Raw genomic sequence first — 11,175 nt, forward strand, 5'->3', positions numbered from 1 at the left:
GAGAATCCGCTTCTTCAAGGAATTCGCCACTAAAGAACCTAAAGTCCGTTTTCAGCAAGAAGAAGAGCAGCAAATCAGGAGCATCCAGCGCCTCTTTGACAATCGAAGACCCAACTAAAGAAGACGCCGAGTACGAGACCGAGGAAGAAGAAGACCCTACATTCGGTCACGTTTCCGATTCCGACGACGAATTAGCTATTCTCATGGCTAACATTGATGAAGTCCCCATGGGGGAATGGAAGAAGAGGATACGCGATGATACCGGACCGGGACTTGTGCAACCCGCAATCCCCGCTACTGTTACTTTTGAGCTCAAGGGTCACATCTTGGCTCTACTTAAGGAGATCCCCTTCACAGGCAAAGACCACGAAGACGCTTACAAACACTTGGACGAAGTCAATGATGTAGCTGATTATTTCAATGTTCCAAATGTGCCTCGGGAAACTCAGCTACTTCGCATGCTTCCGGTTACTTTGAAGGGTGCTGCCAAGGATTGGCTCAAGTCATTGCCCCCAGGATCTATCACTACATGGGCCCAAATGAAAGAAGAGTTCATTGATCAATTATGCCCGCCATCCAAGATATCCAAGCTAAAGAAAGCCATAGCTAACTTTGAACAACAAGCTGGAGAATCACTATATGAAGCGTGGGAGAGGTACAAGAGCCTGCTAAGGAATTGCCCACATCATGACCTCAATAGTCAACAAGAAGTCTCCATCATCTATGATGGAGTAAATGTTACCACTAGGCAATTACTTGACTCGCAAGGTCCACTCACGAAGAAGGCACCTCCAGTGATAAAGCAACTAATTGAAGAATTCTCTAAGCATTCTAGAGAATACCACAATCCAAGAAATGATGTGACGAGGGGGGCCGCCTATGCAGCTTCAGAAGACTTGTCAGCAGTTATGGCTATGCTAAAAACCATGGATAGGAGGATGGATAAAATGGACCAAACGATACATGCTATTCGGGTGGGTTGCGAAAATTGCAATGGGCCTCACCTTACTAGAGACTGCGATTTGGATGAGAATGGCAACAAAAAGGTGCAAGTTTGTTACTCAAGTGGGGACCGATATGATGAAGATTGGTGTAGACCAAAGAAAGAGTGGCTCCCTTATGACGAGTACAAGAAGGCTAAGGAGGAGAAGTTCAAGCAAAAGGGAAGGGGTTTTTACCAAAAGGAGGAGCCATCACAAGAAAGAAAACCAAGTTTGGAAGAAATGCTTAACAAATTTGTAGCTGCTTCAGAAAAGAGACATAGTGATCATGATGCTGCAATTCAAGAAACAAGGACCATGCTTAGAAACCAGCAAGCATCTATCCACAACATAGAAACGCAGCTAGGGCAACTTGCTCAACAAATAAACCAAAGATCACCGGGCGAACTTCCTAGCAAAACCGAAAACAACCCACGAGGCACGCACATAAACATAGTCACAACAAGAAGTGGGAAAATAATCACTCCTCTTGCCCCTATTCAGAATGAAGCACCCAAAGAATCACAGAAGGAGGAAGCAGAAAATCAAAATCTTCAATCTGACAGCTCTACTCGCCGAGTACAGAATATGGACTCGGCGAGTCCACTGCCAAATCCGAACAATCAGACCCCTGAAAAGTTTTACCAGCCGCCATTGCCATACCCATCCCGAGCTAAGAAAGTGAAGCAGGAAGAAGAGTACCAGAAGTTTCTAGATCATATAAAGGCTCTTCAAATCAACATACCCTTCATCGAAGCTGTCGCACAAATGCCCAAATATGCAAATTTCCTTAAGGAACTTCTCACTAATAGAAGGAAGATGGAGGAAGTGAAGAAGGTAGTCCTCAATGAGAATTGCTCAGCCGCCATGCTCAACAAACTACCAAAGAAGAAGGGTGACCCGGGGAGCTTAACTTTACCTTGCCAATTTGGCAATTTAGCTACCACTCATGCCTTGGCTGATTCATGAGCAAGTGTGAATTTAATGCCTTATTCATTCTTCAAGAAGCTGGATCTCCCGGAACCAAGACCAATTCGTATAGCGATTCATTTAGCTAACAAGACAATCACTTTCCTAAGAGGAATATGTGAAGACTTAGTGGTCAAAGTGGACAAGTTTGTATTTCCCGCTGATTTCATAATTCTAGACATGGAGGCGGATCCTCAAGTCCCAATCATCCTTGGAAGACCCTTCCTCAACACGGCAAGTGCTATAGTAGACATGAGGGACTCGAAGCTCACTTTGCGGCTAGGAGAAGATTCAGTCACATTTTGGGTTGATCAAGCTATGAAGTATGCACGGAATAGTGACGACACGGCATTCTCAATTGACATGCTTGATGAATTATTGGAGGAATGCATAAGTGAAGATTCCAGCAAGTTCACAATTTTTGATGAAGAATTTGATGCAGAAAAAGACTTAATGGACATCGAGAGGCTGCTGGAAGAAGCTGAGTTTGAAGAATTGGTGAGGCAATCTGACACTTCAACTCGCCGAGTAGGGCCGATCTACTCGCCGAGTCCAAGCGAAAAAAAAACAGAATTCGTAAATTCAGCTACCAACTCGCCGAGTCCCTTACCTACACTCGGCGAGTACAACAAACAGAACCCAAAAACTGAGCTCAAAAAGTTACCAGAACATTTGGAGTATGCCTTCCTTGAAGATGGCCATCAAAAGCCAGTCATTATAGCCTCTGACCTTTCCAACTCTGAAAAGGAAGAACTAGTGCAAGTTTTGAAGAAGCGAAAACGGGCCATAGCATGGAGCATTACCGACATCAAGGGAATAAGTCCCTCTTATTGTTCACATAAGATTAACCTGGAAGAAGGAGCAAAGCCGGTTGTGTAGCACCAAAGAAGACTAAACCCAAATATGCAAGAGGTGGTCAAGAAAGAAGTGGTCAAGCTTTTAGATGCAGGGATTATATATTCCATTTCCGACAGCCCGTGGGTGAGTCCGGTTCAAGTGGTGCCCAAGAGAGGAGGGATGACGGTCATAACCAACGAAAAGAATGAGCTTATTCCGACACGAACGGTAACCGGTTGGAGAGTGTGCATCGATTATCGAAAACTAAACGATGCCACTCGTAAAGACCATTTTCCCTTACCCTTTATTGATCAAATGTTAGAAAGATTATCGGGCCATAGTTATTATTGCTTCCTAGACGGATTTTTGGGTTATTTCCAAATACCCATAGACCCATTGGACCAAGAAAAGACCACATTCACTTGCCCAAGTGGGACTTTTGCTTATCGACGCATGCCCTTTGGGCTATGCAATGCACCCGCGACATTTCAAAGGTGCATGACAGCCATATTCCACGCCATGGTGGAAAAATTCATGGAAGTCTTTATGGACGATTTTTCTGTTTTTGGATCTTCCTTCCATGATTGTCTCACAAATCTTGACCTAATGCTTGCTAGGTGTGAAAAGACCGACTTAGTCCTTAATTGGGAAAAATGTCACTTTATGGTTAAGGAGGGTATAGTTTTGGGCCACAAGGTTTCCAAATCGTAAATTGAAGTGGATCAGGCAAAGATTGACACCATTGCCAAATTACCTCCACCAACTAATGTGAAGGGTATTAGAAGTTTTCTAGGACACGCGGGTTTTTACCTGCGTTTTATCAAAGATTTTTCTAAAATAACTAGACCTCTAACACAATTACTCCTAAAAGATGCACCATTTAATTTTACTAAAGAGTGTTTAGAGGCAGTTGAATTTTTAAAGGAAAAATTGACTAATGCCCCGATCATTGTTGCACCAAATTGGAATTTACCATTTGAAATAATGTGTGATGCTAGTGATTTTGCATTAGGAGCTGTCCTTGGTGAAAGGGTTGATAAGCACTTCCGACCCATATATTATACTAGCAAGACTTTAAATCCATCCCAAGAAAACTACACCACCACGGAAAAGGAATTATTAGATGTGGTGTACGCTTTTGATAAATTCCGCCCTTATTTAGTTTTATCTAAAACAACTGTTTTTACTGACCACTCTGCTATCAAGTATTTGTTTGCCAAACAGGATGCCAAGCCAAGATTGATACGATGGGTTCTACTTCTTCAAGAGTTTGACATAGAGATACGCGACAAAAAGGGAATGGAGAATGTAGCAGCTGACCACTTGTCAAGGCTTGAAAACCCGCGATTGCAAGAAGATAGAGTTGGAGATGATTTTCCGGACGAGTATATTATGGTGACTGTGGGAGAAGAACCATGGTTTGCAAATATAGCTAATTACTTAGCTAGCAATTACATCCCAAAAGATCTCACAAGTCAACAAAAGAAGAAATTCTTTTCCGAGATAAAGTATTACTTTTGGGATGAACCATATCTTTTCCGAAGCTGCGCGGATGGAATCATACGAAGATGCGTGTTCGGGAATGAAAGCTGGAAAATATTGGAGCAATGTCATAGCGGGCCCACGGGTGGACATCATGGAGCACATTACACTGCTAAGAAGATATTTGACATTGGGTTTTACTGGCCCACGATTTTTAAAGATGCAACCCAATTTGTCAAAGAATGTGATGCATGTCAAAGAGCGGGAAACATTTCATCTCGAAATGAAATGCCACAACATAGTATCCAAGTGTGCGAAGTATTTGATGTGTGGGGGATCGATTTCATGGGACCATTTCCCATATCCAAAGGCAACAAATACATATTGGTGGCGGTGGATTATGTATCCAAGTGGGCGGAGGCACAAGCTTTGCCAACTAATGACGGTCGGGTAGTGGTGAGGTTTTTAAAGAAGTTATTTGCAAGATTTGGGGTCCCGAAAGCTCTCATAAGTGACCGAGGTACTCATATTGCCAATGATCAACTAGAGAAGGTGCTAAGTAAATATGGGGTAACCCATAAATTTTCAACATCCTACCATCCACAAACTAGTGGACAAACCGAAGTGACAAATCGAGCTTTAAAGAGAATCTTGGAGAAATCGGTGGGGAGCAATCGAAAAGAATGGTCGGATAAGCTAGACGATGCACTTTGGGCCTTCCGTACAGATTTCAAAACCCCTATTGGTACTACACCATATAGGTTAGTTTATGGAAAGCAATGTCATTTACCGGTGGAGATAGAGCATAAAGCTTTTTGGGCTTTAAAGATGTGCAACTTCAACATGGAGGAGCTCAAGAACAACCGGTTAATGCAAATGAATGCTCTTGAGGAACTTAGAAATGATGCATACACTAGTTCTTTGATCTATAAAGAGAAAACTAAGAATTGGCATGACAGGAGGATCAAGGAAAATAAAGAATTTCATGAAGGGCAAAAGGTGTTGCTCTTTAATTCAAGGTTAAAACTCTTCTCGGGCAAACTCAAGTCAAGATGGGATGGTCCTTCTGGTAAAGAAGGTGTTTCCACATGGTGCTATAGAGCTATTGTCAAAAGATGGCACCCCGTTCAAGGTCAATGGACATAGAGTCAAAAAGTATGAAGAAGGAGTTCCAAGGAATGAAGGCATGGAAGAGTTGATGTTGCTGGAAGGGATTGCAGCCACGTAGAATGGGAGGAGTCCAGCTAATGACTCCTTAAAAAGAAGCGCTTCCGGGAGGCAACCCAAGTTTAGAGTTTGCATTTCTTTTTCCTTTACTTTCTTTTTAATTTCTTAGGATCTTTTTCATTCATCTTCTTCTGGAAATATGTTCTAAATGATTGCTTGAGGGTAAGCAATGCCTAGTGTGTGGGGTGGTGGGTTAAAAAATTAGGAAAAAAAAATTCAATTTTTGTCAAACTGCAAGCTTTACTCGCCGAGTAGGTACGAGTACTCGGCGAGTGCTTGTCTAAATAACTAAAAAAGCGCGTAAAAGCATTTGTACTCGGCGAGTAGATCTTGTCTACTCGGCGAGTAGCCAACTTACACAGACGGTATAAAAATCTGAGAAATAAGGGTTTTTACCCATTTTACCCACACACTCGCCGTGCACAGCCTCCTTCAAGCGATTTCTGTGATTTTTGGCTTAATCCTCGACTTTCAAGGGAAAATGATGAAGAATTAAGAATGTTTCTTTTGTGTTTTTAATTTATTTTTGTGATGTTTGATTTGGACAACTTGTTAAACTTGGATGATTTTATTTCTTGTTAGGACTTTTGGTTGCTTTCACTTTTGTCTGCATATTTTTTTCAGGATTGGAAGGTTAGGATACATTTAGAAGTCTTATGGGTCAAGGTTCAAGTAAGGAATGTTCAAGAACCTTGTGTTTGGGGATACAAAATTGATATTATGGTTTGATTAATGGTAGGATTAATTAAATATTGGTGATTTTGTTAATTTTAGCTTGTTAAAGAACCTTGTGTGTGAATGATAACTAATTTTCTGTTAATAGGAAGATAATTAAATAGTATGAACATCTTTTAATTATCAACCCCATATGTTTATGTGACCACTTTATCATATGTCTAGGACTAACGAACGTGAAACTAGAATTAATAAGAAAAATTAGGTAAATTCATGTGTGAGCTTGTTTGATGACCATCAGCAAGAGGTTAACTAAAGGACCAATTTAGTTAGCTATTATAAGTCTAAATTAACCCGAATAAATAATCTAGTGAATTAAATTAAATTAGACAACTGATCACTGTTTGAGTTAGTTTTTTTTCTAAGGATTATCGTAGCGAACGCAAGGCTAATCACTTGAATCGGTAGCCAATAGAAGAATTAATCCATTGCACTATTACCATAATATCAACCATAGGATCAATTGAGTTGAACTAAACAGAAGTCCCTTTTATTATTAAATTCAGTTAAATCTTTGTTTTTCTAGTTCTTAGCCTAAGTAGTATCAGTAAGTTTCTAGTCTTGTAAAACTAGAGAAAACCCATATTTACTATTTAATTTAGATAAAATTAGTCTTAGTTTTAATTTACCGTTCCCTGAGTTCGACACTCTACTTACCCAACTATACCACTAAAAGACAGGTTCACTGCCTTTGTGTGCTTAATTTATAACTCAAAAGTAGGATTAAAACCAGTGCATTTCACACACATCATGGGCATGGATTGGTTGAGTCAGTTTGGAGCTGTGATCGACTATGAGTGTCAGATGGTGACTATACGAGACCTTAGTGGGGGAGTGCTTACGGTGTATGGCAAGGGTACAAGAGGCAGGTGGAGTTCCGGATTGATTTGGTTCCGGGTGTGGTGCCTATTGCCAAGGCACCTTATTGCCTTGCGCCGCCTGAGATGTAGAAGTTATCCTCACTGCTCCAGGAGCTAGTGGGGAAGGGTTTTATCAGACCGAGTAGCTCACCGTGGGGAGCACCTATCCTTTTTGTTAAGAAAAAGGATGGTTCACACCGGATGTGCATCGATTACCGAGAGTTGAAAAAGCTGACGGTCAAGAACCGTTATCCACTACCGAGGATCGACGATTTATTTGAGTAGTTGCAGGGGGCGTCTTGGTTCTCCAAGATTGATTTGAGATCTGGATATCATCAGATGAGAGTTTGTGAGGAGGATATCCAGAACACGACCTTTAGGACTCGTTTTAGGCACTACGAGTTTGTGGTGATGCCTTTCAGACTCACCAACGCACCGGCAGCGTTCATGAATCTCATGAACCGGGTGTGCAGGCCCATGTTGGATCGATCGGTGATCGTGTTCATCGATGATATTTTGGTGTACTCGAGGTCTAGAGAGCAGCACAGGGAGCATCTTCGGGAGATTCTTAGAGTATTGAGGGCAGAGAGGCTTTACGCCAAATTCTCCAAGTGTGATTTCTGGTTACGAGAGGTCCAGTTCCTGGGAAAACTCGTTAACCAGAATGGGATATTGGTCGACCCGGCCAATATTGAGGCAGTTATGAGATGGGAGGTGCCGAGATCCCCGTCCGAGATCAGGAGTTTTCTGGGTTTGGCCGGCTACTATCGGAGATTTATCAGAGATTTCTCCAAGATTGTAGTTCCTCTTACCAGATTGACCCGGAAGGGTGTTACTTTTGCCTGGGGGCCCGAGCAGCAGGCCTCATTCGAGACTCTTCGCCAGAGATTATGCGAAGCTCCAGTGTTAGCCCTTCCCGAGGGAGTGGAGTACTTTGTAGTTTACTGTGATGCATCTATATCAGGGATGGGTGCGGTGTTGATGCAGAGGGGGCATGTGATAGCATATGCATCGAGGCAGTTGAAGCCTCATGAGACGAGGTATCCCACCCACGATTTGGAGCTGGGGTGGTGGTGTTCACCCTCAAGATCTGGCGCCACTATCTGTATGGAGTCTGGTACACCATATTCACAGACCATAAGAGTCTGAAGTACCTCATGGATCAGCCCAACCTGAATATGAGACAGAGGAGGTGGTTGGATGTAGTCAAAGACTACGACTGCGAGATCTTATATCACCCAGGAAAGGCTAATGTGGTAGCCGATGCCTTGAGCCGTAGAGCAGAGAGTGCTCTGATTCGAGACGTGTGTATGAGGATGACGGTGATGACTCCAGTCCTAGATACCATCCGAGAGGCTCGGGTGGAGGCTGTGAGGCTAGAGAACCTCAAGAGGAAGCGAGTGATCAGACAAGTTTTCGAGTTTGAAATGGATAGTCGGGGGCTTATGACTTTCCGTGGGCGGATTTGGGTGCCCTATACAGGTGGAGCTCGGCGCATACTGATGGAGGAGGCACATAGATCAAGATTATCGATCCATCCAGGAACCACTAAGATGTATTTTGATTTGAAGAGGGATTATTGGTGACCCTGTATGAAGAGAGATGTGGCATGGGTAGTCGAGAGGTGCTTAACCTGTAGTCAGGTTAAGGCGGAGCACAAGCATCCACATGGCCCATTGCAGCCTCTAGAGATTCCCCAGTGGAAGTGGGAACAGATTTCCATGGATTTTATAACCAAATTACCGAGGACCGCGCGAGGTGTCGACGCGATATGGGTAATTGTGGACCGGTTGACGAAGAGTGCTTACTTTTTGGCTATCAATGAGAACTATTCTGCAGAGAAATTAGCCGAGATTTATGTGAGAGAGGTGGTAGCACGACATGGAGTGCCGACATCGATAGTGTCGGATCGAGATGTGCGGTTTACTTCCAGGTTCTGGAAGAAGTTTCATGAGGAGTTGGGTACCCGGTTGCACTTCAGTACCGCATACCACCCACAGACAGACGGGCAGAGTGAGCGGACGATTCAGACCATTGAGGACATGTTTCATGCATGTGTTATGGACTTCGGAGGAAGTTGGGACACTTATTTTCCCTTGGCTGAGTTTTCGTACAACAACAGCCACCATTCCAGTATTGGTATACCTCCCTTTGAGCTCTTATATGGGAGGAGGTTTCAGACTACCATCTGTTGGGGAGAGGTAGGGCAGAGACTGATGGGTGGCATTAAGATAGTGCTCAAGACGACTCAGCAGATTCAGCAGGTCAGACAGAGGTTACCGACGGCCTAGAGTCGCCAGGAGAGTTACGCAGACCGGCGACGATCCGAGCTAGAGTTTCAGGTTGGAGATTTTTTCCTCTTGAAGGTATTCCCGTGGAAAGGGGTGATCCGATTCAGGAAGCGGGGAAAGTTGGGTCCTAGATATATCGGTCCTTTCAGAGTGACTGTCAGAGTAGGTAAGGTAGCTTATCGGTTGGAGCTACCTGCAGAGTTAGGCCAGATTCATAACACCTTCCACCTATCTCAGTTGAGGAAGTGTGTAGCTGATGAGACGGCGGTGGTATTGAGCAACTCGATGAGTTGGATGCCCCAACTCGTCGAGTAGAGACGGATTGGCCACTTGGGTTTTATGACCAACTCGATGAGTCGGAGGGACCAACTCGGCGAGTTGGCGCTGTGAGAGGAAACCCTAAATCTCAAGGGTTTGGTCCTTTTTAAAGGACCTTAAGCCCTCATTTCCGCCTCACCAGCCACCTTACTCCCATGTGTGAAACCCTAATCGTCTATATTTATCTAAGAGAGAAAGAGGGTTAATATTTGGGCATTTTAGTGCACTTTTGGAAGAGAAGAGAAGAGTATCAAAGCAAGGAACGAGAACGGACTGTTGGATCTGGTGTTATTTCATCTATAGCTTCTGTTGAAGGCGGAGGCTAGATCGGTGATTCGTGTACGAGGTCTATTTGCTTACTTACTAGGTGAGTCTTCTCACTATACTTACCTTGAGTGGTAATTTTGTGTGACCGGAGGGTCTTGTGTGCTTATATTGAGTATTGTGATATCCTGCATTATGTCTTTGTGATTTATGTTGTGTATTATGCTGAGCTTTACTGAGTTAGGACCGGAGGGTCCACCCGAGTTGTGGGACCAGAGGGTTCCACTGAGACACATCGACCAGAGGGTCTTATTTGAGATATAGCCATGAGAGGCTAATGAGATATGTGTGGTATTTTGGGGAACTCGCTAAGCTTCGTGCTTACCGTGTTATGTGTTATGTGTTTCACTTACTTCTCAGGATCACGGGAAGGCGCCGGCTTGATTGTACACACGGGATGGGGTTTATGTTTTGAGGATCCTGGATTTTATCAAACACTTTATGAATTTGTGTTTTTGACAATTTAACAATTGTGGTTTTTTTTTTTGGAATGTGATATTAAGAATTTTGTGGTTTTGAAAATGAAAAATTTGTTTGAAAATTTACGGTGATACAGCTTGGTTTTTGAATTCTAACCCGTTGTCACTGCGAATGTTACAAACCAGCTTTCGCACTTATAGCTCTATTTGCTTTATAAAGTCCTTGAGCTTGGATGTTGCTTCTGATTTCTGCTTAAGAAAATGCACCCAAGTGAATCTGGAAAAATCATCGACAATTACGAGTATATATCTATTACCACCAATGCTTTCAATTGAAGAAGGACTACAAAGGCCTATATGCAAAAGTTCGAGTGGTTCTATGACTTTCGTATTCACGATTGTTGGATGACTCTACCTACTCTGTTTCCCCACTTCGCAGGCTGCACAAAGATGATCTTTGTCATACTTCAGAAGAGGAATCCCTCGCACATGATCACTAAGAACAAGCTTGTTGATGTCTTTGAAATTGAGATGCGAGAGTCTTCCGTGCCATAGCCAGCTATCTGTTGGGTTTTGAGCATTCTAACACTCCTATGGTGTACATGCAACCCTAAATACCTTGGATCTATGTTTTCTCTATTATACATGCAAATATGAATATTCCAAGGTATACAAATTTTGATACTTGGGTAATAAAACAAGTTAGAAGACATACCTTTTTATGTAGCTTGAT

General features: G+C 43.0%; 1 non-coding gene across 1 annotated transcript; it reads right to left on the reverse strand.

The window, feature by feature from the left end:
- Positions 1-587: 587 nt before the first annotated feature.
- On the reverse strand, positions 588-694 carry LOC145128010 (small nucleolar RNA R71). Its single transcript, XR_013716613.1, has one exon. It is a non-coding gene; the product is annotated as a small nucleolar RNA R71 (small nucleolar RNA).
- Positions 695-11,175: the final 10,481 nt, after the last annotated feature.

This window comes from Lactuca virosa, chromosome 7 (genome assembly GCF_052849685.1).
Source record: "Lactuca virosa cultivar CGN04683 chromosome 7, Lactuca_virosa_CGN04683_v6, whole genome shotgun sequence".
Taxonomy (NCBI): domain Eukaryota; kingdom Viridiplantae; phylum Streptophyta; class Magnoliopsida; order Asterales; family Asteraceae; genus Lactuca; species Lactuca virosa.